Source organism: Anabrus simplex, chromosome 1 (genome assembly GCF_040414725.1).
Source record: "Anabrus simplex isolate iqAnaSimp1 chromosome 1, ASM4041472v1, whole genome shotgun sequence".
NCBI classification, from domain to species: Eukaryota; Metazoa; Arthropoda; class Insecta; order Orthoptera; family Tettigoniidae; genus Anabrus; species Anabrus simplex.
Window position 1 is genome coordinate 76,436,990 of NC_090265.1, and position 23,459 is coordinate 76,460,448.

Sequence of the window (23,459 nt, forward strand, 5' to 3'; positions counted from 1 at the left end):
TGAGAGCTCCTGAGGTCCATTTTAGTCACCTCTTAAGACAGGTAGGGGATTGCGTGGGTACCGGTATTATTCTACCACCCCCTCCCGCAGAGGATCTCCTGGGCGAGGTATAGGTCCTTATCTTCAGTTGTATTCTCTCCCTGCTCAAAGTCTCAGGCTCCACGACACTGCTCTTGAGGCGGTAGAGGTGGGGTCGCTCGCTCAGTTCGAAGGTAAAACCAACCTTGGAGCGTAAACGGATTAAGAAAAAACAAAAGTAACCATACTCGTATGATGTAGACATTGTTCCGAATTAGTTATATGTAATACTTATAAACATTTGTTTCACCCACTTTGGTTGCCAGTACTGCGGAAATGAAGTGAAACGACACTCTGCTCTCTACGCTGTCCACAATACCTAGCAAAGGCAGTGCTCTGGAAGACTCCTGCGTGCACTAACGGCCAGATTTTCCTCATGTAGTCCGGCTCCATGGCTAAATGGTTAGCGTTCTGGCCTTTAGTAACAGAGGACCCAGATTAGATTCCCGGCAGGGTCGGAAATATTAACCATCACTGGTTAATTTCGCTAGCACGGGGACTGGGTACATGTTTCGTTTTCATCATCACCTCATCTTTATCACGGCGCGCAGGTCTTCTACGGGAGTCAAATCAAAAGACCTGCACCTGGCGAACCGTACATATCCTCGGAATCTCCCGGCACTAAATGCCATTTTTTTTCCTCTTGCAATTCTTAAGGTTAAAACGAGCATCCGACGAGGGTGGGATTCGAATCCACGCGTGCAGAGCACATTGGATTAGCAGTCCAACGCCTTAACCACTCGGCCACCTCGTCTCGCGTGCTTTTAGGCTCAAGCACACTGTAAGAGAACAAAAAGAAGATGCTAGTTCAGAGGAGAGCGGAAGTATGAAGTAAGCTCAATTCGTCTCAACACGCTTAGAGCGCACTGAAGGACGTAACAAATGCGATACGGGCCCATTTGCCCCACAAAATAATGTAAAACATACGAATAACTAAAATAAATTGGATTACAGCAGGTAGATAATATGCAGTCCGCCCCTGTGGTGTAGTGGTTAGTGTGATTAGCTGCCACCCCCGGCCTAGGCATCGAGTGCTCTAATGCCGTCAGGGTCGGAAAAGAACAAGAGTTAACCCAAGGGAGGTCGGATATGATAGATGAAAGTAAGGAGCCTGGCACAAGTAAGTGGAAGCAACGTTAGGACACAATAAGGTCCCATGCTCACGAACTGAGAGCTCCTGAGGCCCATTTTAGTCACCTCCTACGACTGGTAGTGGATTGCGTGGGTACTGGTATTATTCTACCACCCCCACCCACAGAAGATCGCGCGGTTGAGGTATAGGTCCTTATCTTCAGTTGTACTCTCTCCCTACTCAAAGTCTCAGGCTCCACGACACTGCTCTTTAGGCGGTAGAGTTTGGGTCCCTCGCTCAGTTCGAAGGAAAAACCAACCCTGGAGCGTAAACGGATTAAGAAAAAAGAAAAGTAACCATACTCCTATGAAGTAGACATTGTTCTGAATTAGTTATATGTAATACACTTACCCATTTGTTTCACCCACTTTGGTTGGCAGTACTGCGGAAATGAAGTGAACCGACACTCTGCTCTCTACGCTGTCCACAATACCTAGGGAAGGTAGCGCTCTGGAAGACTCATGCGTTCAGTAAAGGCCAGATTTTCCTCATGCAGTCCGGCTCCATGGCTAAATGGTTAGCGTTCTGGCCTTTAGTAACCGAGGACCCGGGTTAGATTCCCGGCAGGGTCGGAAATACTAACCATCACTGGTTAATTTCGCTGGCACGGGGACTGGGTACATGTTTCGTTTTCATCATCATTTCATCTTTATCACGGCGCGCAGGTCGTCTATGGGAGTCAAATCAAAAGACCTGCACCTGGCGAACCGTACATATCCTCGGACTCTCCCGGCACTAAAAGCCATTTTTTTTCCTCTTGCAATTATTAAGGTTAAAACGAGCATCCGACGAGGATGGGATTCGAACCCACGCGTGCAGAGCACATTGGATTAGCAGTCCAACGCCTTAACCACTCGCCCACCTCGTCTCGCTTGGTGTTAGGCTCAAGCACACTGTAAGAGAACGAAAAGAAGATGCTAGTTCAGAGGAGAGCGGAAGTACGAAGTAAACTCAATTCGTCTCAACACGCTTAGATCGCACTGAGGGACGTAACGAATGCGATACGGGCTCACTTGCCCCTCAAAATAATGTAAAACATACGAATAACTAAAATAAACTGGAGTACAGCAGGTAGATAATATGCAGTCCGCCCCCGTGGTGTAGTGGTTAGTGTGATTAGCTGCACACACCGGCCTAGGCATCGAGAGCTCTAATACCGTCAGGGTCGGAAAAGAACAAGAGTTAACCCAAGGGAGGTCGGATATGATAGATGAAAGTAAGGAGCCTGGCACAAGTAAGTGCAAGCAACGTTAGGACTCAATAAGGACCCATGCTCCCGAACTGAGAGCTCCTGAGGCCCATTTTAGTCACCTCTTAAGACAGGTAGGGGATTGCGTGGGTACCGGTATTATTCTACCACCCCCACCCGCGGAAGATCTCGTGGGCGAGGTATAGCTCCTTATCATCAGTTGTATTCTCTCCCTACTCAAAGTCTCAGGCTCCACGACACTGCTCTTGAGGCGGTAGAGGTGGGTTCGCTCGCTCAGTTCGAAGAAAAACCAACCCTGGAGCGTAAACTGATTAAGAAGAAAGAAAAGTAACCATACTCGTATGAAGTAGACATTGTTCTGAATTAGTTACATGTAATACTTTTAAACATTTGTTTCACCCACTTTGGCAGTACTGCGGAAATGAAGTGAACCGACACTCTGCTCTCTACGGTGTCCACAATACCTAGGAAAGACTCTCTGGAAGACTCTTGCGTGCAGTAAAGGCCAGATTTTCCTCATGCAGTCCGGCTCCATGGCTAAATGGTTAACGTTCTGGCATTTAGTCACAGAGGACCCGGGTTAGATTCCCAGCAGGGTCGGAAATATTAACCATCACTGGTTAATTCCGCTGGCACGGGGACTGGGTACATGTTTCGTTTTCATCATCATTTCATCTTTATCACGGCGCGCAGGTCGTCTATGGGAGTCAAATCAAAAGACCTGCACCTGGCGAACCGTACATATCCTCGGACTCTCCCGGCACTAAAAACCATTTTTTCTCCTCTTGCAATTCTTAAGGTTAAAAGAAGTATCCGACGAGGATGGGATTCGAACCCACGCGTGCAGAATACATTGGATTAGCAGTCCAACGCCTTAACCACTCGGCCACCTCGTCCCGCGAGTGGTTAGCCTCAAGCACATATGAAGAGAACGAAGAGAAAATGCTAGTTCAGATTAGAGCCGAAGTACGAAGTAAGCTCAATTCGTCTCAACACGCTTAGAGCGCACTGAGGGATGTAACGAATGCGATACGGGCCCACTTGCCCCTCAAAATAATGTAAAACATACGAATAACTGAAATAAATTGGATTACAGCAGGTAGATAATATGCAGTCCGCCCCTGTGATGTAGTGGTTAGTGTGATTAACTGCCACCCCCGGCCTAGGCATCGAGTGCTCTAATACCGTCCGGCTCGGAAAAGAACAAGTGTTAACCCAAGGGAAGTCGGATATGACAGATGAATGTAAGGAGCCTGGCACAAGTAAGTGGAAGCAACGTTAGGACTCAATAAGGACACATGCTCCCGAACTGAGAGCTCCTGACGCCCATTTTAGTCACCTCCTACGACTGGTAGGGAATTGCGTGGGTACCGGTATTATTCTACCACCCCCACCCACAGAAGATCGCGCGGTTGAGGTATAGGTCCTTATCTTCAGTTGTACTCTCTCCCTACTCGAAGTCTCAGGCTCCACGACACTGCTCTTGAGGCGGTAGAGGTGGGGTACCTCGCTCATTTCGAAGGAAAAACCAACCCTGGAGCGTAAACTGATTAAGAAAAAAGGAAAGTAACCATACTCGTATGAAGTAGACATTTTTCTGAATTAGTCACATGTAATACTTTCACCCATTTGTTTCACCCACTTTGGTTGGCAGTACTGCGGAAATGAAGTGAACCGACACTCTGCTCTCTACGCTGTCCACAATACCTAGGAATGGTAGCGCTCTGGAAGACTCTTGCGTGCAGTAAAGGCCAGATTTTCCTCATGCAGTCCGGCTCCATGGCTAAATGGTTAGCGTTCTGGCCTTCAGTCACAGAGGACCCAGGTTAGATTCCCGGCAGGGTCGGAAATATTGACCATCACTGGTTAATTTCGCTGGCACGGGGACTGGGTACATGTTTCGTTTTCATCATTATTTCATCTTTATCACGGCGCGCAGGTCGTCTACGGGAGTCAAATCAAAAGACTTCCACCTGGTGAACCGTACATATCCTCGCACTCTCCCGGCATTAAAGCCATTTTTTTTCCTCTTGCAATTCTTAAGGTTAAAAAGAGCATCCGACGAGGATGGGATTCGAAGCCACGCGTGCAGAGCACATTGGATTAGCAGGCCAACGCCTTAACCACTCGGCCACCTCGTCCAGCGAGTGGTTTGCCTCAAGCACATATGAAGAGAACGAAGAGAAAATGCTAGTTCAGATTAGAGCCGAAGTACGAAGTAAGCTCAATTCGTCTCAACACGCTTAGAGCGCACTGAGGGACGTAACGAATGCGATACGGGCCCACTTGCCCCTCAAAATAATGTAAAACATACGAATAACTAAAATAAATTGGATTACAGCAGGTAGATAATATGCAGTCCGCACCTGTGGTGTAGTGGTTAGTGTGATTAGCTGCCACCCCCGGCCTAGGCATCGAGTGCTCTAATACCGTCAGGGTCGGAAAAGAACAAGAGTTACGTCTACGGGAGTCAAGTCAAAAGACCTGCACCTGGCGAACCGTACATATCCTCGGACACTCCCGGCACTAAACGCCATTTCATTTTTCCTCCTGTAATTCTTAAGGTTAAACGAGTATCCGTCGAGGATAGGATTCGAACTCACGCGTGCAGTGCACATGGATTAGCAGTCCAACGCCGTCACCACTCGGCCACCTCGTCTCGCTTGGTGTTAGGCTCAAGCACACTGTAAGAGAACGAAAAGAAGATGCTAGTTCAGAGGAGAGCGGAAGTACGAAGTAAGCTCAATTCGTCTCAACACGCTTAGAGCGCACTGAGGGACGTAACAAATGCGATACGGGCCCACTTGCCCCTCAAAATAATGTAAAACATACGAATAACTAAAATAAATTGGATTACAGCAGGTAGATAATATGCAGTCCGCCCCTGTGATGTAGTGGTTAGTGTGATTAGCTGCACACACCGGCCTAAGCATCGAGAGCTCTAATACCGTCAGGGTCGGAAAAGAATAAGAGTTAACCCAAGCAGGGGCGTATTCTCCTTGAATGGAAGACATTCATTGCATGCGTTATGATAACACAAAGAACTGTCTGGTGTACGATTTTAGGTTGTTTCAAGTCGAATATTAACGACTTCATCTCTCAGAAGTTCAAAAGGTCCGCGCAATTGTACTGGTTCCGTTGCTTGAATACGTGTGGTGCTGGTGTAGTCTCGCCGTCTACACCACTCTAGGAAGAAAGAGACAGCGAATTGACGAGTTCAGGAAGAAAGGCATTCAATCTTAAAATTGCATTCGGTGGCAGACGTAGTTCTGAAACCCTCCGAACGATGTCCCTACAATTGAAACTTGGTCAGAATTTGTCACCCTATATCCGTGCTACCTTCTGCCATCTGTTAGCAACTTGAAGAAAGTCGGCATCTTTACAGCGGACGGGACCCACAGATTACCCCCCAGCGAGAACCCAACGTGACGAAACTGACCAATGCCACTGGGGTGACTTACCTCCAGTGCTTGAGTTGTGGCTAACTAGTGAGTTAATTCATTGTGTTTTCGGTGTTTTATTATATCTTGCGCAGATGTGGTATTAACGATGGATGAGTCTAAAACGGATATAATTGTAAATCAGTTTGAAAAGCCGGGAGACCTCAACCTTCCCTCGTAAATTTCTTCCTCTTCTTCTTCTTAATCTGCTTACCCTTCAGGGTTGGCTTTTCCCTCGGACTCAGTGAGGGATCCCTCCTCTACCTCCTCAAGGGCAGTGTACTGGAGCTTCAGACTCTGGGTCGGGGGATACAACTGGGGAGGATGACCAGTACCACGCCTCACCTGCTATGCTGAACAGGGGCCTTGCGGGGGATGGGAAGATTGGAAGGGATAGACAAGGAAGAGGGAAGGAAGCGGCCGTGGCCTGAAGTTAGGTACCATCCCGACATTTGCCTGGAGGAGAAGTGGGAAACCACGGAAAACCACTTCGAGGATGTCTGAGGTGGGAATCGAACCCACCTCTACTCAGTTGACCTCCCGAGGCTAAGTGGTCTCCGTTCCAGCCCTCGTACCAGTTTTCAAATTTCGTGGCAGAGCCGGGAATCGAACCCGGGCCTCCGGGGGTGGCAGCTAATTACACTAACCACTACACCACAGAGGCGGACCCTCGTAAATTTAAAAACAGAAAACAAGAATTGTGTACGCACGTTCAATCCAGAAACTTACAGTAAAACTGTTTGGCTCGAGTTCACCTACATGTAATTAGGGTGAGTAGAATTGAAATTTACTTAATACATTGTGTTAACTGCATGGTTACTAGTTGCATGCCTCAGTGGAGATTCCAGGATACGCCACTGAACCCAAGGGAGGTCGGATATGACAGATGAATGTAAGGAGCCTGGCACAAGTAAGTGGAAGCAACGTTAGGACACAATAAGGACACATGCTCCCGAACTGAGAGCTCCTGAGGCCCATTTTAGTCACCTCCTACGACTGGTAGGGGATTGCGTGGGTACCGGTATTATTCTACCACCCCACCCACAGAAGATCGCGCGGGCGAGGTATAGGTCCTTATCTTCTGTTGTACTCTCTCCCTACTCAAAGTCTCAGGCTCCACGACACTGCACTTGAGGCGGTAGAGGTGGGGTACCTCGCTCATTTCGAAGGAAAAACCAACCCTGGAGCGTAAACTGATTAAGAAAAAAGGAAAGTAACCATACTCGTATGAAGTAGACATTGTTCTGAATTAGTTACATGTAATACTTTCACCCATTTGTTTCACCCACTTTGGTTGGCAGTACTGCGGAAATGAAGTGAACCGACACTCTGCTCTCTACGCTGTCCACAATACCTAGGAAAGGTAGCGCTCTGGAAGACTCTCGCGTGCAGTAAAGGCCAGATTTTCCTCATGCAGTCCGGCTCCATGGCTAAATGGTTAGCGTTCTGGCCTTTAGTCACAGAGGACCCAGGTTAGATTCCCGGCAGGGTCGGAAATATTAACCATCACTGGTTAATTTCGCTGGCACGGGTACTGGGTACATGTTTCGTTTTCATCATCATTTCATCTTTATCACGGCGCGCAGGTCGTCTACGGGAGTCAAATCAAAAGACCTCCACCTGGTGAACCGTACATATCCTCGGACTCTCCCGGCACTAAAAGCCATTTTTTTTTTCCCTCTTGCAATTCTTAAGGTTAAAACGAGCATCCGACGAGGATGGGATCCGAACCCACGCGTGCAGAGCACATTGGATTAGCAGTCCAACGCCTTAACCACTCGACCACATCGTCTCCCTAGCTCTGAGGCTCAATCGCACAGTAAGAGAACGAAGCGAAGATGTTAGTTCAGAGGAGAGCCGTAGTACGAAGTAAGCTCAATTCGTCTCAACACGCTTTGGGCGCACTGAGGGACGTAACGAATGCGATACGGGCCCACTTGCCCCTCAAAATAATGTAAAACATACGAATAACTAAAATAAATTGGATTACAACAGGGAGGTAATATGCAGTCCGCCCCTGTGATGTAGTGGTAGTGTGATGAGCTGCCACCCCTGGCCTAGGCATCGAGTGCACTAATACCGTCAGGGTCGAAAAAGAACAAGAGTTAACCCAAGGTAGGTCGGATATGATAGATGAAAGTAAGGAGCCTGGCACAAGTAAGTGGAAGCAACGTTAGGACTCAATAAGGACCCATGCTCCCGAACTGAGAGCTCCTGAGGCCCATTTTAGTCACCTCTTCAGACAGGTAGGGGATTGCGTGGGTACCGGTATTATTCTACCACCCCCACCCGCAGAAGAACTCGTGGGCGAGGTATAGGTCCTTATCTTCAGTTGTATTCTCTCCCTACTCACAGTCTCAGGCTCCACGACGCTGCTCTTGAGGCGGTAGAGTTTGAGTCCCTCGCTCAGTTCGAAGGAAAACCAACCCTGGAGCGTAAACGGATTAAGAAAAAAGAAAAGTAACCATACTCCTATGAAGTAGACATTGTTCTGAATTAGTTATATAATACTTTTACCCATTTGTTTCACCCACTTTGGTTGGCAGTACTACGGAAGTGAAGTGAACCGACACTCTGCTCTCTACGCTGTCCACAATACCTAGGAAAGGTAGCGCTCTGGAAGACTCTCGCGTGCAGTAAAGGCCAATTTTCCTCATGCAGTCCGGCTCCATGGTTAAATGGTTACCGTTCTGGCCTTTAGTCACAGAGGACCCGGGTTAGATTCCCGGCAGGGTCGGAAATATTAACCATCACTGGTTAATTTCGCTGGCACGGGGACTGGGTACATGTTTCGTTTTCATCATCATTTCATCTTTATCACGGCGCGCAGGTCGTCTATGGGGCGAACCGTACATATCCTCGGACTCTCCCGGCACTAAAAGCCAATTTTTTTCTCCTCTTGCAATTCTTAAGGTTGAAAGAAGTATCCGACGAGGATGGGATTCGAACCCACGGGTGCAGAGCACATTGGATTAGCAGTGCAACGCCTTAACCACTCGGCCACCTCGCCCCGCTTTTGGTTAGCCTCAAGCACATATGAAGAGAACGAAGAGAAAATGCTAGTTCAGATTAGAGCCGAAGTACGAAGTAAGCTCAATTCGTCTCAACACGCGTAGAGCGCACTGAGGGACGTAACGAATGCGATACGGGCCCACTTGCCCCCAAAATAATGTAAAACATACGAATAACTAAAATAAATTGGATTATAGCAGGTATATAATATGCAGTCCGCCCCTGTGATGTAGCGGTTAGTGTGATTAGCCGCCACCCCCGGCCTAGGCATCGAGTGCTCTAATACCGTCAGGCTCGGAAAAGAACAAGTGTTAACCCAAGGGAGGTCGGATATGACAGATGAATGTAAGGAGCCTGGCACAAGTAAGTGGAGGTAACGTTAGGACTCAATAAGGACACATGCTCCCGAACTGAGAGCTCCTGACGCCCATTTTAGTCACCTCTTAAGACAGGTAGGGGATTGCGTGGGTAACGGTGTTATTCTACCACCCCCACCCACAGAAGATCTCGTGGGCGAGGTATAGGTCCTTATCTTCAGTTGTACTCTCTCCCTACTCAAAGTCTCAGGCTCCACGACACTGCTCTTGAGGCGGTAGAGGTGGGGTCCCTCGCTCAGTTCGAAGGAAAACCAACCCTGGAGCGTAAACGGATTAAGAAAAAAGTAAAGTAACCATACTCCTATGAAGTAGACATTGTTCTGAATTAGTTATATAATACTTTTACCCATTTGTTTCACCCACTTTGGTTGGCAGTACTGCGGAAATGAAGTGAACCGACACTCTGTTCTACGATGTCCACAATACCTAGGAAAGGCAGTGCTCTGGAAAACTCCTGCGTGCAGTAAAGGCCAGATTTTCCTCATGCAGTCCGGCTCCATGGCTAAATGGTTAGCGTTCTGGCCTTTAGTCACAGAGGTCCCGGGTTAGATTACCGGCAGGGTCAGAAATATTAACCATCACTGGTTAATTTCGCTGGCACGGGGACTGGTACATGTGTCGTCTTCATCATCATTTCATCCTTATCGCGGCGCGCAGGTCGTCTACGGGAGTCAAATCGAAGGACCTGCACCTGGCGAACTGTGCATATCCTCGGACACTCCCGGCACTAAAAGCCATTTCATTTTTCCTCTTCCAATTCTTAAGGTTAAAACGATTATCCGACGAGGATGGGATTCGAAGCCACGCGTGCAGAGCACATTGGATTAGCAGTCAAACGCCTTAAGCACTCGGCCACCTCGTCGCGCGTGCGGTTAGGCTCAAGCACATATGAAGAGCACGAAAAGAAGATGCTAGTTCAGATTAGAGCCGAAGTACGAAATAAGCTCAATTCGTCTCAACACGCTTAGAGCGCAATGAGGGACGTAACGAATGCGATACGGGCCCATTTGCCCCTCAAACTAATGTAAAACATACGAATAACTAAAATAAATTGGATTACACCAGGCAGATAATATGCAGTGCGCCCCTGTGATGTAGTGGTTAGTGTGATTAGCTGCACACACCGGCCTAGGCATCGAGAGCTCTAATACCGTTAGGGTCGGAAAAGAACAAGAGTTAACCCAAGGGAGGTCGGATATGATAGATGAAAGTAAGGAGCCTGGCACAAGTAAGTGGAAGCAACGTTAGGACTCGATAAGGCCCCATGCTCCCGAACTGAGAGCTCCTGAGTCCCATTTTAGTCACCTCTTACGACAGGTAGGGGATTGCGTGGGTACCGGTAATATTCTACCACCCCCACACACAGAAGATCGCGTGGGCGAGGTATAGGTCCTTATCTTCAGTTGTATTCTCTCCCTACTCAAAGTCTCAGGCTCCACGACACTGCTCTTGAGGCGGTAGAGTTTGGGTCCCTCGCTCAGTTCGAAGGAAAAACCAAACCTGGAGCGTAAACGGATTAAGAAAAAAGAAAAGTAACCATACTCCTATGAAGTAGACATTGTTCTGAATTAGTTACATGTAATACTTTTACCCATTTGTTTCACCCACATTGGTTGGCAGTACTGCGAGAATGAAGTGAACCGACACTCTGCTCTCTACGTTGTCCACAATACCTAGGAAAGGTAGCGCTCTTGAAGACTCCTGCGTGCAGTAAAGCCCAGATTTTCCTCATGCAGTACGGCTCCATGGCTAAATGGTTAGCGTTCTGGCCTTTAGTCACAGAGGACCCGGGTTAGATTCCCGGCAGTGTCCGAAATATTAACCATCACTGGTTAATTTCGCTGAATCGGGGACTGGGTACATGTGTCTTCTTCATCATCATTTCGTACTTATCACGGCGCGCAGGTCGTCTACGGGAGTCAACTCAAAAGACCTGCACCTGGCGAACCGTACATATCCTCGGACACTCCCGGCACTAAAAGCCATTTCATTTTTCCTCCTGCATTTCTTAAGTTTAAATCGATTATCCGTCGAGGTTGGGATTCGAACTCACGCGTGCAGTGCACATGGATTAGCAGTCCAACGCCTTCACCACTCGGCCACCTCGTCTCGCTAGCAGTGAGGCTCAAACGCATATGAAGAGCACGAAGAGAAGACGCTAGTTCAGATTAGAGCCGAAGTACGAAGTAAGCTCAATTCGTCTCAACACGCTTAGAGCGCACTGAGGGACGTAACGAATGCGATACGAGCCCACTTGCCCCTCAAAATAATGTAAAACATACGAATAACTAAAATAAATTGGATTACACCAGGTAGATAATATGCAGTCCGGCCCTGTGATGTAGTGGTTAGTGTGATTAGCTGCAACCCCGGCCTAGGCATCGAGTGCTCTAATACCGTCAGGGTCGGAAAGGAACAAGAGTTAAGCCAAGGGAGGTCGGATATGATGGATAAAAGTAAGAAGCCTGGCACAAGTAAGTGGAAACAACGTTAGGACTCAATAAGGACCCATGCTCCCGAACTGAGAGCTCCTGAGGCCCATTTTAGTCACCTCTTACGACAGGTAGGGGATTGCGTGGGTACCGGTATTATTCTACCACCCCCACCCACAGAAGATCGCGTGGGCGAGGTATAGGTCCTTATCATCAGTTGTATTCTCTCCCTACTCAAAGTCTCAGGCTCCACGACACTGCTCTTGAGGCGGTAGAGGTGGGGTCCCTCGCTCAGTTCGAAGGAAAAACCAATCCTGGAGCGTAAACGGATTAAGAAAAAAGAAAGTAACCATACTCATATGAAGTAAACATTGTTCTGAATTAGTTATATGTAATACTTTTTGTACCGGGCGGTACACCTCCACGCCGCTAATTCAAACTTTGCGCCAGTTGGAAGTCCTCTGCTGGAGGATGTCAAAACTTTACCTAATGGATTAATTTTCAAGTTACCCAGAAGATGTCACTACTTGGAAATTTTGAAGTTTCTGAACTGGGTCGTTTTCGACGTATTTTTGTTTTGCTTGTAGTAAGAAGTGTGAACTTTCTCTTCTATAGGACACTACTGAAGAACTACAATAGTTCACCCTAGTGCAAGGTGAAAGAACTGTTTTTGGAGAAATTTTTATTTCAAAAGTTTGTTTCTTGTTAAATTTCTTTCTGGTATTGTTTAAGTTGGCTGTATTCCCCTTTCTTTCCCCTTGTTTTGAATTTAGCCAATCCCGAATTTCTTTAATTAATTTTCGACCAATAAGGTGTTTCTTTTTCAAATTGGATATGCTGCTTAACCCTAACCAATAAATGATTGTGGGCGGGTGTTTTCTTTACTGAAACGCCTCGAACTTTCCGCGAGAGTATATAAACTGCTGATTTTAGGGTCTCTGCGCCACTTCTCTACCATCTTTCAGTGTGTAAAGTACATAGCAGGGTTCGGGAAGCGCCTCTTTCTTCGGACAGCAGTTCAACAACCAGGCAATGGCCGTATAATAACTTCTTTTCTTGCTAGCTCAGCAGTTTAACTCTCGGGGCGGGTCCGAAGCTTTTCCACCATGTAACTTTTCCCTAAAATGTAACGGCTCTTAGCTCTATTCTCTTTTAAAGTCACATGTTGGGATAGAGAGTGCTTAACCCTCTCGAGCTCCCACTCATATTGTTTTGAGGTGAACTTATTTCTCACAACCGATTCTTCCTTAATGTAATGTAAATTGTTTTTTTTTTCTAAAGTCACCTCTTTAGTATGGGATTAGCCCTTGCATTTGTGGCCTAGAGCCAGATTAGGTTTTAAAACAAAATGTATTAGGAGTGCAGTTCGCCTCCTCTCACATTGGTATTTTAGAGGCAATGTAATTATCCTTTTCTCGCTTAATAGGCCTCAGTAGGTTGGGTATTTTACCCCTGTGTTTACGTCCTTAGAGGACAGCTTGAAGGTCGAGTTAGGTGTGGCCTTTTGATAGGCTTAAAATTTTGAGAGCTGATCGCTCTTTTGAAATTTGTTTCTGCGTGCCTCTAGGAGGTCTTACTGTGTAATTTGGAGCAAGGGTTCCTGGGCGTGATTGGGGTTTTCTGCCCATTTGTTAAACCTTATGTACATGTAAGCTTGGGCTAACTGCTCAAGAATTGTAGGTTCGGGGCTCGAAGCCCAAAGCCTGTAAATACTGTTGTTGCTCTTTTGTTGCCTTGCTACTCTGTACCTTCCTTGCTTGTTATTTCTTGATTTTGAAAAGAGAATATAACCTTGTTAAATTTTACATTAACTTTAATTTCGTAGGTTGAGACCCGTTCACCCCCGCACTTTCTTTCACCTCTACCTACCACAAAAATACGGTAACAAGTGGTAGCAGAGCGTGGTTGAATGGGTCTCAATTTAGCCCCTTTTGACGGCTAAACATTGCTTTGATCCGAACTCTAACAATTTTCTCAGTTGCTGGAATTTTTGATTTGTCCTGTTTCAAAATTGTTCTGTCATCGCGATGTTCTCCATCTTAACTATTTGCGCAAGGAGGAGTTGATCTATGAATTGACTATTAGAAATGTGCAATCTGGAGGCACGGTTTCGATACAAGCTTAGAGAGTCCCTTGATTTGCCCATTTCCATCCCCACTTTGGGAGAGAAAGAAATTGACGACTCTCTTTCCACGATCATCGAGAATATTACTGGGCTAGCATCTGTAGCAGTGGCGGTGCGTGCTATATGTTCAGTGGTTCAGTGAACCCCCTAGAAATTAATAAGTCTATGCAAAATGGTTTATTACAGCCTATTCCTTTAATAAGCTCTGTATATCCACGCGCGTATCGGTATTTTTGACATCAACACTCTGTTGCTCTTCGGAACCAGCAAAGAGGTTCAATTTCATGACAGCGATAGCGGGGCAGTGAGACGTAAGGAGGGTGCACACGGCGAGGGGTTGTGAGGAGCAGGGAAAACATAGCCCAGGAATCGCTGGCGACTGGACCAGCGATAGACACGAGTTACATCGAGCAGTTCCGAAATTAGGCGAAGCACTGTTAGACCGCGCGGTAAAGTTTGCCGTGTGTGGTAGGTTTTTGAGGGGTTCTAATTTGACGATTTTGCAATTCTGATGTAATTAACCACAATGAGCCAGAATATTTTGGTAACTACGTTTTGTATAGAATCAATAGGCGTTCGTACCCTGTGTTTATGTAATTAATGAGTCGTTTCATTAGTAAGTGTTGATGGCGATTATTGTTTTAAGGCAACTAGGCAACCATCTGTATATAAAATAAGAGTTTTGTCTGTACATAGCTGAGAATTTAATCATCATCATCATCATCATCTGTTTACCCTCCAGGTTCGGTTTTTCCCTCGGACTTAGCGAGGGATCCTACCTCTACCGCCTCAAGGGCAGTGTCCTGGAGCTTCAGACTCTTGGTCGGGGATACAACTGGGGAGTATGACCAGTACCTCGCCCAGGCGGCCTCACCTGCCATGCTGAACAGGGGCCTTGTGGAGGGATGGGAAGATTGGAAGGGATAGGCAAGGAAGAGGGAAGGAAGCGGCCGTGGCCTTAAGTTAGGTACCATCCCGGCATTCGCCTGGAGGAGAAGTGGGAAACCACGGAAAACCACTTCGAGGATGGCTGAGGTGGGAATCGAACCCACCTCTACTCAGTTGACCTCCCGAGGCTGAGTGGACCCCGTTCCAGCCCTCGTACCACTTTTCAAATTTCGTGGCAGAGCCGGGAATCGAACCCGGGCCTCCGGGGGTGGCAGCTAATCACGCTAACCACTACACCACACAGGCGGTCATGAGAATTTAATAAGAATTGTATTTCTGTATCGGTCGTGTCCATAGTAACGAGGAAATGCACTTATTTCCGTCTGTCTGTAGGTATGTATGTACACGCATCATGAGAAAACGGCTGAAGAGAATTTAATGAAAATCGATATGTAAAGGCTGGGAATAAGTCACTACAATCTAGGCCTAAATAATTTTATTAACACTGAGTGAAATGGTAGTTTAGGGGAAGGCCTAAAATTTTATTCTCAAATATGTATGCTATTAGCGGTCCTATCGATAATTACTACATAACTAAAGTTATATAGAATTAAATTTCCGATCATTTATGTCTCATACATTCTTGCCGTATCGAATATGATAACAGACATATTCGTTAATTTGTAATTTTGTTGCTAAGTCCATATCACCGCCGAGCCACGAGATAATGGTAAACAGAATTTAATGAAAATCGGTCTGTAGAGTCGGGGAATAAGAAACTACAGTCTAGGCTATAAATAATTTTATTCACCCTGGACGAATTGGTAGTTCAGGGGAAGGCGCCTAAAATGTAATTTTTTGTGTGTTCTTGGTCGTAAAGAAATTATAGAGAATACCATTTCCGATCATTTATGTTTTATTCAGTTTTACCGTACCGACTATGATAATAGTAGTATTTCAGCGTTGGAAGGAAACTAAACCTGAAGGCCTACAATATCGAAAGCTCATAAAATCGATCAACAATAACATTACATGGACCAATGTTTGTTGTGATGTTCTTTGTCGTTTATGCTGCCACTCATCTTCGATAGATGGGGCTACTGCTGTGTACCGAGTATGACAGCCTGTCTGAATATTGGCGGTAAGTAGCTAGGGAGTTGGATAACTTTGTTCATTAGCATGCCATTCCTCTGGTTCATACATTTTCTTATACTGCTGGTACGTAACACACTGAATCATCACAGTATTCCAGCTATTCGACCCCTCCTCTGAGGCGCTGATTGGAATGCTCCGTGTGCAAACTTAACAGAATAATAACAGAGTGGAAGTGTAGTACAGTTCGTTAAAAGTGAGAAAATGTGTGGTTTTTCATTTAATCGCAACATTCCTACTGACGTCATTATAATGACCTGTATTGATTTCAGTTGGGAAAACCACTCTTTCTGATGTTGTAAAAAGGCATGTGGAGAGTGAGTGTCTGCTATTATAATGAAAATTCTACAACTTGATTGTGACTGATAGTAGGCAACAGGGCCTACCATTAACATGAAAATTCCCTAAACCAGTCTTCATATGAGAAAAGACGTATGGTGACTTCCCCGTCGCGTTTCTGGAGTAACGTTAAGAGCTATGCAATTTAATAGAATCTTACTCACAACGTGTACACTACCTAACCTAGAATTCCGCAGCGAAGCACGGGTTAATCAGCTAGTCCTCTATATAACACTAATCACAAAGCAAAAATGGAAGGGATCCTACACTTCGAAAATGAAGGTGTCGGCCAAAGAAAGACAAAGGCCGTGAAGGGCGTGAAAATGAAACACTCCCTGGGCCTCGAGTGCTCTAATACTGTCGGGATCGGAAAAGAACAAGACTTGATCAAGAGAGGACGGATAGGGTAGATGAAAGTAAGGATCCTGGTGCAAGTAAGTGGAAGCAATGCCAGGACCCTGCTAAGGGCCCCGTGGTCGCCAACCCACGCTCCCAAGTTGAGAGCCCGTGGAGCTTTTCATTAGCCATACGTGTTTTATAAAAGTAAGCAGCAAAATACGTCAATACATAAACAACAGTAGTCTGCCTAACACGTTCTTGAAGAAGTTATTTGTACACAAGCAACGTTTCCAAAATCAGAGGAAATTGGATCAGCTTTAAGTAATTGCACATCATATTCTCTGTCCGTCATCCTCATTATTTTGGTAACTTCTTCGAGTTGTAGCCGTGTCCCTTCAAATAAAAGTAGCGTTTCTAATCAAGCAATGTCACTACTTTACATCTACGCAAACATCAAGTAACAATAAATCTCAACACGTTATTTCCGACAGCAGTGAACCCCCAGACGCTTTATCCACGCGCCGCCACTGCTCCATTGCTCACCGAGGCTCCTGGGTGTAGTACGTCACATGTAAGTCTTGTAAATCTTAGCATTAAAATATGTATGCGACGAGGATAGGATTCGAAGCCACGCGTGCAGAGCACATTAGATTAGCAGTCCAACACCTTAAGCACTCGGCCACCTCGTCTTCCGCACGGCAAGTATCATGCATGCATTGTTAAGTATGATTTACTAAAGTACCAACTAATAAATGTATTATACATGTACAAAGCATATGAATTATACTGGATGATACCATATTTTGTCCTCATCTGTGGTGTAGTGGTTTGGGTGATTACCTAAAATCGCCTAAACCGGAGGTCCGAGTTCGTATTCTGTCGCGTCCACGAAATTTCAAAGTGGTACTGGGGCTGGAACTCGGTCCGTTCAGCCTCGGGATGCAACTGTGTTGAGAGAGTTCGATTCCCACCTCAGCCATCCTCGACGTAGTTTGCTGTTGTTTCTCAGTGCATCCCATTCAAATACCGAGATGATGACTAAATGAAGGCCACATCCGCCTCCTTCCCTCGTCCTTATCTATCCCTTCCAATCTTCCCATCCCACCAAGAGGCCACGGTTCAGCATACCAGATAGAACGCCTGGGGAAGGTACTGGTCATTCTCCCCAGTCGTATCTCCCGCACCAATGTCTCAAGCTCCGGGATACAGCCCTTTAGGCGGTAGAGTTGGGACATTCCCTGAGACGAAGGGGAGAGCCAACCCTGGACGGTAAACACGTTAAGAAGGATAGATATGTTTCCACATTACTTGACATCGGCATTAACCACCCTGGAAATTGTACGATTTAGTAATATTGAGTTCAGGATAGTTACTCCTATTTCAAAACATTTTACTTTATGTATTATAATAAAATATTAAAATTTAAAGAACACTGTTCGTAGAGTTCAAATGTCGGATCTGCCAATTAATTTAAAAATTGGAACACCGACGGGAGTGGGGTCCACTTAGCCTTGCGATTCGTTTGTGTAGTCGCGGTTCGATTCATGCCTCAGTCATTCTCGAAGTGGTTTTTCCTTGTTTCCCACATTATCTCCGTGGAGAAGCCGGGATGGTACTTTTTGTTTACAATGTGTATTCCACGGCACCAAAACGATGGATGTCATTTCGGAGAGCGATGTAATGTAACAGGACACCTCCCCTCTTATCCGCTTCCTTGTGTACCCCACCCAATATTCCATTCCCGTAAAAGGCCACTGTTCAGCGTAACATGTCAGGCCGCTTGGGCAAGATAATGGTCCTCGCGCAAAAGAAACACACCCGACAAATTGACTCCTACGCGCAAGGACACTGCTCCTCAGGTGGTAGTGATGAGATCCCTCACTACGTCCAGGCAGAAAACCAACCGTGGAGGTTAAACGGATTAAGTAAATAAAAAATAGAACAATTTTTGCAATTGCCATCTATCTTCATTTGTAGATAATGTGCGATGTATTGACTTTATGAGAAAATATACTTGCTTTTTTATTAGTTCTACAGCGAAAAGCTGTGCGGAATTTCGGACCTAACAGGCTGAAATCAAGGTACTAATTTTCCTTCCCTCTTTCAACCTTGGTTGGCAGTACTGCAGGTATGAAGTCTAAAGTGGAACTCTTCGCTACACCTTGCCCCAATCTCTCGAATAATCCATTGCTCAGCAAGACTCCTGGGTGTAGTACGTCACATTAAAATCGTGTAAACCTTATGATTAAAATGTGAATGCGACGAGGGTGGGATTCGAGCCCACGCGAGCAGAGCGCATTGGATTAGCAGTCCAACGCCATAACCACTCGGCCACCTCGTCTTCTGCGCGACAGATATCACGCATGCGTTAAGTATGAAATTACTAAAGTGCCAACTAATAAATGTGTTATACATGTACAAAGCAAATGAATTATGCTGGACGATACCATATTGGTCCGCCTCTGTGGTGTAGTGGTTAGCGTGATTAGCTGCCACCCCCGGAGGTCCGGGTTCGATTCCCGGCTCTGCCACGAAAATTTGAAAAGTGGTACGAGGGCTGGAACGGGGTCCACTCAGCCTCGGGAGGTCAACTGAGTAGAGGTGGGTTCGATTCCCACCTCAGCCATCCTGGAAGTGGTTTTCCGTGGTTTCCCACTTCTCCTCCAGGCGAATGCCGGGATGGTACCTAACTTAAGGCCACGGCCGCTTCCTTCCCTCTTCCTTGTCTATCCCTTCCAATCTCCCCCATCCCTCCACAAGGCCCCTGTTCAGCATAGCAGGTGAGGCCGCCTGGGCGAGGTACTGGTCATTCTCCCCAGTTGTATCCTCCGACCAAGAGTCTGCAGCTCCAGGACACTGCCTTTGAGGCGGTAGAGGTGGGATCCCTCGCTGAGTCCGAGGGAAAAGCCGAACCTGGAGGGTAAATAGATGATGATGATGATGATACCATATTGTGTCCTTATCTGTGGTGTAGTGCTTTGGGTGATTATCTGAAATCGCCAAACCCGGAGGTCCGGGTTCGTCTTATGTCTCGTCCACGAAATTTCAAAGTGATACTGGGGCTGGAACTCGGTCCGCTCAGCCTGGGGATGTCAACTGAGTTGAGAGAGTTCGATTTCCACCTCAGCCATCCTCGACGTAGTTTGCTGTTGTTTCTTAGTGCATCTCATTCAAATACCGAGATGAATACTAAATTAAGGTCACGGCCGCCTTCTTCCCTCTTCCTTATCTATCCCTTCCAATCTTCCCATGCCACCAAGAGACCACAGTTCAGCATAGCAGATGAGAACGCCTGGGCGAGGTAGTGGTCATTCTCCCCAGTCGTATCTACCGACCCACTGTCTCACGCTCCAGGATACAGCCCTTTAGGCGGTAGAGTTGGGACCCTCCCTGAGACGAAGGGGATAGCCAACCCAAGAGGGTAAACACGTTAAGAAGGAAAGATATGTTTCCACATTACTTGACATCGGCATTAACCACCCTGGAAATTGTACGATTTAGTAATATTGTGTTCAGGAGAGTTACTCCTATTTCAAAATATTTTATTTTATATATTATAATAAAATATTAACATTTAAAGAACACTGTTGGTAGATTTCAAATGCCGGATCTGCCAATTAATTTAAAAATTGGAACACCGACGGGAGTGGGGTCCACTTAGCCTCGCGATTCGTGTGTGTAGTCGCGGTTCGATTCATACCTCCGTCATTCTCTAAGTGATTTTTCTTTGTTTCCCACATAATCTACGTGGAGAAGCCGGGATGCTTCTTTATTTTTACTATGTGTATTCCACGGCACCAGCAACGATGGCTGATATCTCGAAGAGCGATGTAATCTAACGGGACACCTCCCCTTCTTACCCGCTTCCTTGTCTATCCGACCCAATATTCCATTCCCGTAAAAGGCCACCGTTCAGCGTAACATGTCAGGCTGCTTGGGCGAGATAATGGTCCTCGCGCACAAGAAACACACTTACTTACTTTCAATGCTTTCATTCCCCAGCCTGAAGGGGTGGGGCGGGCCACCTAAAGGGTAACGCCCTCTCTCTGGCCAAGAGTTGCGGGCAGGTTGGGGAGATATGACGGAAGAAGTGGGTGGATAGAGGATGTGAATATGTAGGTGATGAGAGGGGAATTGTGCCTATGCCTAAATATGTATTTATTGAAATTAGAATACAGTTGTGATTATGTCAAAATGAGCTATGAACAATGATCCAAAGAGGAGAGGGGTTATACAAGGTGAGAGGGAAATAAATGAAGGGCAAGGGTATTATAAGGAGGAGAAGCTAACAAGGGAAGTTAGAAGAAGGCGAAGGATATTAAAGAGGGATGTGGGGGAAAGTAAGGAGGTGGGGCGGGAAGAGATAAGGATGAAATGATGGATGAGGTGGTTGGGGAGGTCGGGCCGGCCGGGGGCTACTTCGAGGTGTGGAGGGATGAGATGAAGGTTGTGGAGGTGAGCGACATGGTTCTATGCGATGATGACGGCCATTGAGGTGGATCCCGGTAGCGATGAGGCGTTCAACATCTTCAGCAGTCGGGAGATGAAGTCGCACGAGATAGGTGGGTCGAGCGGATTTATAGATCCGAAAGGCTCGGCGCACTGGTATCCGTGTCTGGCGGAGTTTCTGGATGATATATGCTGATGGAAGACTGGGCTCCATACCGCAGGCGACACAGCTAAAGGTGGTAGTGCTGGTGGAAGGCGGTGGGACCAATGGTGGCTGTGCCAAGTTGCCAGGAGTATGTTGATGGGGATATCCCTCTTCAGATGACTGAAGTGATGAGCGCTGGGGGTGTGTGGAGTCAGTGGAGGGAGGTAAGGGGAAAGGAAATGTCATGAGAGGGGAAGGATGAGTGGTAATATTAGTAGTGATAGGAAGGGAAGAGGAGGTGTCAACTGAGGTGGTAATGGTGGTGGTAGCAGTGGTTAGAGCTGTGATAGAGGTAACAGGAGTGAAGGACAAAGGGAGCGGGTGTGAGCAGTAGGGAGGTGGTGTGGTCGCAGATCGATGGTTCCAGGCGGAGGGTCGTTGGTGTCCGGGAGCTCAGCCAAAAGATCCTCTGGAGTAGGTTCAACTGCATAGAGATGGTTGTACATGCGTGCGCCATTCTTGATGATGGTAGAGACATCAGCTGGAGTGGATAAACAGAGAAGTACATCGGATAGTGGTTGAGCCCCGTCGTCGACTAGCCGGCAGGCACCATAGGCACCCGCCGGACGAAGAGCAGTGAGGACATCTTGGTCTGAGAAGACGAGAGGAACGTTGCGGGCAAGCCAGGTGTAGAGCATTGTGGGAAGGCCGACCTCCTACGTGGTGCCAGCCTATATGCTTTGTTGTCTCGGCGGGGTGATAAGTAAAGATGAGCAGTCACCCGGCCGAAGAAAAAAATTATGCGTTGCGTTGAAGCAGAGGAGAGCAGCCGTGTTGTGTGATGTGTTTGTTGATGACCAGAAACACACCCGACAAATTGACTCTTACGCTCAAGGACACTGCTCTTCAGGTGGTGGTGATGGGATCCCTCACTACGCCCAGGCAGAAAACCAACCGTGGAGGTTAAACGGATCAAGTAAATAAAAACCGAACAATTTATTCAAATGCCATCAATCTTCATTTTTCGGTAATGCGAGATGTATAGGCATTATGAATAGGGAAGTAACCCTATTCCTCTCCGCTTTATGACAAAATATACCTACTTATTTGTTAGTTCTATAGCGAACAGCTATGCAGAATTTCAGACATAACAGGCTGAAATCCAGGTACTAATTTTCCTTCCTACTTTCAACCTTGGTTGGCAGTACTGCAGGTATGAATTCTAAAGTGGAACTCTTCTCTACACCCTGCCCCGATTTCTCGAATAATCCATTGCTCAGCAAGACTCCTGGGTGTAGTAGGTCACATTTAAGTCTTGTAAATCTTAGGATTAAAACGTGTATGCGTATGCGACGAGGATGGAATTCGAACCCACGCGTGCAGAGCACATTGGATTAGCAGTCCAACGCCTTAAGCACTCGGCCACCTCGTCTGCCGCACTGCAAACATCATGCATGTATTGTTAACTATGAATTTACTAAAGTGCCAACAAAAAATGTATTATACATGTACAAAGCAAATGAATTATGCTGGATTATACCATATTGTATCCTTATCTGTGGTGTAGTGGTTTGGGTGATTACCTGAAATCGTCAAACCTGGAGGTCCGGGTTCGTTTTCTGTCCCGTCCACGAAATTTCAAAGTGGTGCTGAGGCTGGAAGTGGGTCCGCTCAGCCTGGGGATGTCAACTGAGTTGAGAGAGTTCGATTCTCACCTCAGCCATCCTCGACGTAGTTTGCTGTTGTTTCTCAGTGCAACCCATTCAAATACCGAGATGATGACTAAATTAAGGCCACGACCGCCTGTGTAGTCGCGGGTCGATCCATACCTCAGCCATTCTCGAAGTGATTTTTTCCTTGTTTCCCACATAATCCCCGTGGGAATGCCGAGATGGTACTTTTCTTCACTATGTGTTTTCCACCGCACCAAAAACGATGGTAGTTATGGCGAAGAGCGATGGAATCTAACAGGACAACGTCCACTTCTTCCCCGCTTCCTTGTCTATCCCACCCAATATTCCATTCCCGTAAAAGGCTGCCGTTCAACATAACATGTCAGGCTTCTTGGGAGAGATCAATATCCCCGCGCACAGGAAACACACACGACAAAGTGACTCTTACGCTTAAGGACACTGCTCTTCAGGTGGTAGTGATGGGATCCCTCACTACGTCCAGACAGAAAACCAACCGTGATTAAACGGATTAAGTAAATAAAATATACAACCATTTTTGCAAATGCCATCAATCTTCATTTGTCGATAATGTGCGATATATTGGCATTATGAATAGGGATGTAACCCCATTCCTCTCCACTTTATGACAAAATATATTTACTTTTTTT

The 23,459-nt window shown here is 46.5% G+C and overlaps 10 non-coding genes across 10 annotated transcripts; all 10 read right to left on the minus strand.

Moving 5' to 3' along the window:
* Positions 1–750: 750 nt before the first annotated feature.
* On the minus strand, positions 751–832 carry TRNAS-GCU (transfer RNA serine (anticodon GCU)). The gene has a single exon. It is a non-coding gene; the product is annotated as a tRNA-Ser (tRNA).
* Positions 833–1,996: 1,164 nt separating this feature from the next.
* Positions 1,997–2,078, minus strand: TRNAS-GCU (transfer RNA serine (anticodon GCU)). The gene has a single exon. It is a non-coding gene; the product is annotated as a tRNA-Ser (tRNA).
* Positions 2,079–3,234: 1,156 nt separating this feature from the next.
* On the minus strand, positions 3,235–3,316 carry TRNAS-GCU (transfer RNA serine (anticodon GCU)). Its single transcript has one exon. It is a non-coding gene; the product is annotated as a tRNA-Ser (tRNA).
* Positions 3,317–4,479: 1,163 nt separating this feature from the next.
* Positions 4,480–4,561, minus strand: TRNAS-GCU (transfer RNA serine (anticodon GCU)). The gene has a single exon. It is a non-coding gene; the product is annotated as a tRNA-Ser (tRNA).
* A 3,009-nt stretch (positions 4,562–7,570) lies between these two features.
* TRNAS-GCU (transfer RNA serine (anticodon GCU)) lies at positions 7,571–7,652 on the minus strand. The gene has a single exon. It is a non-coding gene; the product is annotated as a tRNA-Ser (tRNA).
* A 1,136-nt stretch (positions 7,653–8,788) lies between these two features.
* On the minus strand, positions 8,789–8,870 carry TRNAS-GCU (transfer RNA serine (anticodon GCU)). The gene has a single exon. It is a non-coding gene; the product is annotated as a tRNA-Ser (tRNA).
* A 1,159-nt stretch (positions 8,871–10,029) lies between these two features.
* On the minus strand, positions 10,030–10,111 carry TRNAS-GCU (transfer RNA serine (anticodon GCU)). Its single transcript has one exon. It is a non-coding gene; the product is annotated as a tRNA-Ser (tRNA).
* A 7,020-nt stretch (positions 10,112–17,131) lies between these two features.
* TRNAS-GCU (transfer RNA serine (anticodon GCU)) lies at positions 17,132–17,213 on the minus strand. Its single transcript has one exon. It is a non-coding gene; the product is annotated as a tRNA-Ser (tRNA).
* A 1,570-nt stretch (positions 17,214–18,783) lies between these two features.
* Positions 18,784–18,865, minus strand: TRNAS-GCU (transfer RNA serine (anticodon GCU)). Its single transcript has one exon. It is a non-coding gene; the product is annotated as a tRNA-Ser (tRNA).
* Positions 18,866–22,468: 3,603 nt separating this feature from the next.
* On the minus strand, positions 22,469–22,550 carry TRNAS-GCU (transfer RNA serine (anticodon GCU)). Its single transcript has one exon. It is a non-coding gene; the product is annotated as a tRNA-Ser (tRNA).
* Between the last annotated feature and the right edge of the window lie 909 nt (positions 22,551–23,459).